Raw genomic sequence first — 2550 nt, forward strand, 5'->3', positions numbered from 1 at the left:
CCTGCAATTGGAATGGTTAACCTCTACTCCGGTGTGGGTCGCTCAATGGCCGCCAGCAGCTCACAAGCTCGCCCGTGTGCAAGAACTGGTTCAAGAACAGCTTGGAAAGGGCCACCTCAAACCTTCCTTGAGTCCCTGGAATACCCCAATTTTTACCATTCCCAAAAAATCAGGAAAGTGGTGCCTCTTACATGATCTAGGAGCGATAAATGCGGTCATAAAAGACATGGAGGCCCTTCAACCAGGCTTACCTACCCCTACGATGCTCCCTCGTAATTGGCCTCTACTTGTAATCGATTTAAAGGACTGCTTTTTCACAATTCCACTTCATCCTAACGACAATGACAAGTTTGCTTTCTTGGTTCCCTCTATAAACAAAGCCGAACCTGCTCAACGATATCAGTGGACAGTGCTTCCGCAGGGCATGAAAAACTCACCCACTATTTGTCAGCTTTATGTGGCCTGGGCATTAAAGCCACTCCGTCGCACACACCCCGAATGGCTTATTTATCATTATATGGATGACATCCTCTTTGCAGGGGCAACCCTTAATGCTGACACAGCAATCTTGGAAATTACCTCCGTGTTGCAATCCGCCGGCCTCACCATAGCCCCGGACAAAATTCAACGACAAGCGCCTTATTATTATCTAGGCATGCACATTACTAACTCTATCGTACGACCACAAAAACTGACTATTAATCTCACTATTCACAACCTGCATGACGTCCAACGCCTGGTCGGAGACTTACAGTGGGTCCGTGGGCTTTGTGGCATCTCTAATGAGGATCTTGCTCCCCTTCTTCAACTTCTAAAAGGAGGCCGTGATCCAGCTGAACCTCGCTCCTTGCAACCACAACATGAAGTTGCCCTCCGCACTATTGCCAATAAGATTACGCTTCGGTATTCCGGCCGCATTCTCCCGGGTTCACCTGTGTCCCTGGCGATTCTCTCCAGAGATACCTCCCTGGAAGCACTACTCTTTCAATGGCTTCCGGATCTACCTGACCCTCTCGTCGGACTCGAATGGATTTTCCCATCCTCTCAATTTTCCAAAACAGTTATCACTCGATTGGAAGCCATTGCATCACTTATTGTGACAGCCCGCGCCCGTACAGTTGCAATTACGGGCGCTGATCCTGATGTTATTTATGTACCTTTTAATGCTCCTTTACTCTCCCACATTTTTGCTAATGATGTCTCTTTTGCTGTTGCTTTGTTATGTTATACTGGCCGTCTTACTAATCACTATCCCTCTCACTGCCTCTTGTCAGTGACAATTCCCTTAGAAAAGGTGGTCATGCGACAATTTTCCCCTGTTCAGGGGCTTACTGTGTTTACTGATGCCAGCGGCAAAATGGCCCGCGCCGGCCTTCTGTGGCACACAGCCGGTGCCTGGCATCATGAGCTGGTCGTGGCTGAGGGGTCTCTCCAGGTGTTGGAATTCCAGGCTATTATTCGTGCCTTTGTTAAGTGGCCCATTACTCCTCTTAAGATTGTCCCAGATGGATCCCCGCGAAGTGGGTTCGAACGTGGCTCACCCAACGACGTGCTGAGCAACCACACGACCCCGATATAGAAGCGGCAAACGACGATACAATCCCGGATCTACGTTTCCTCTTTCCTGACTTTAATTAGAAACTTGTAATCATTAATTAAGTTGTAAGATGTAGATAGTATACGTCATGCAGTTTTGCAGAATCGAGTAGCTATTGATTTTTTGCTGCTGGCACAAGGACATGGCTGTGAGGATTTTGAAGGTATGTGTTGTATAAACTCATAGGATCACTCACATTCTGTACATGCGTTGTTGCAGCAATTGCAGGATAATGTGCATAAACTTACCCGGGGATATAATCCTCTCTGGGATTGGCTTAATAGTTTTGGTTGGCCAACTTGGCTTACTTCACTGTTACACACTGGATTGTATGTATTAATAATTATATTGCTTTTTCTTATTTTTGCTCCTTGTTTTGTTTATATATTATGACAAAGCCTTATGCGTTTTGCCACAGCCTTGTTTGAAAAGAAAGGGGGAGGTGTAGGGATTTATCATCCCTATACTGATCTGAGTGGAAAAATACAGCGCTAGACCACGATCGTGTCCGAACACTCAGAAAGGATTGGCATGGGGCTATTTCGGAAAGGCGCCGGCAGATCTGAAGCCCGACTATAGAAAAGAAGTAAACAAGGCTATAAATCACTCTTTATATAATCAGGGGTTACGTCGTTGCAATTAACCAATCAGTAATGATTAGATGCATGCAGAGTGCGTGATATTTGCCCGCTGTCCAATAAGGAAATACAATAACATGGTTTGGTGCTGCGTGTTAAGTGTTATGTAATGCAAGAGATGGCTATATAGTAAGGCCGTGAATAAACAGATTTGATTCAGCTTGCAACCATATTGGTCGTGTGCTTTATCCAGTCCGCATGAGATACCACACTTAGGTCAGAATCTGGCCAAGTATATTCAATATTTGGCAGCCAGATTTTCAATACTGGTCAGCACCCAGTGTTCTCGAGGCGAGGATTCTCCATTGCTCTCAG

Source organism: Gopherus flavomarginatus, chromosome 11 (genome assembly GCF_025201925.1).
Source record: "Gopherus flavomarginatus isolate rGopFla2 chromosome 11, rGopFla2.mat.asm, whole genome shotgun sequence".
NCBI classification, from domain to species: Eukaryota; Metazoa; Chordata; order Testudines; family Testudinidae; genus Gopherus; species Gopherus flavomarginatus.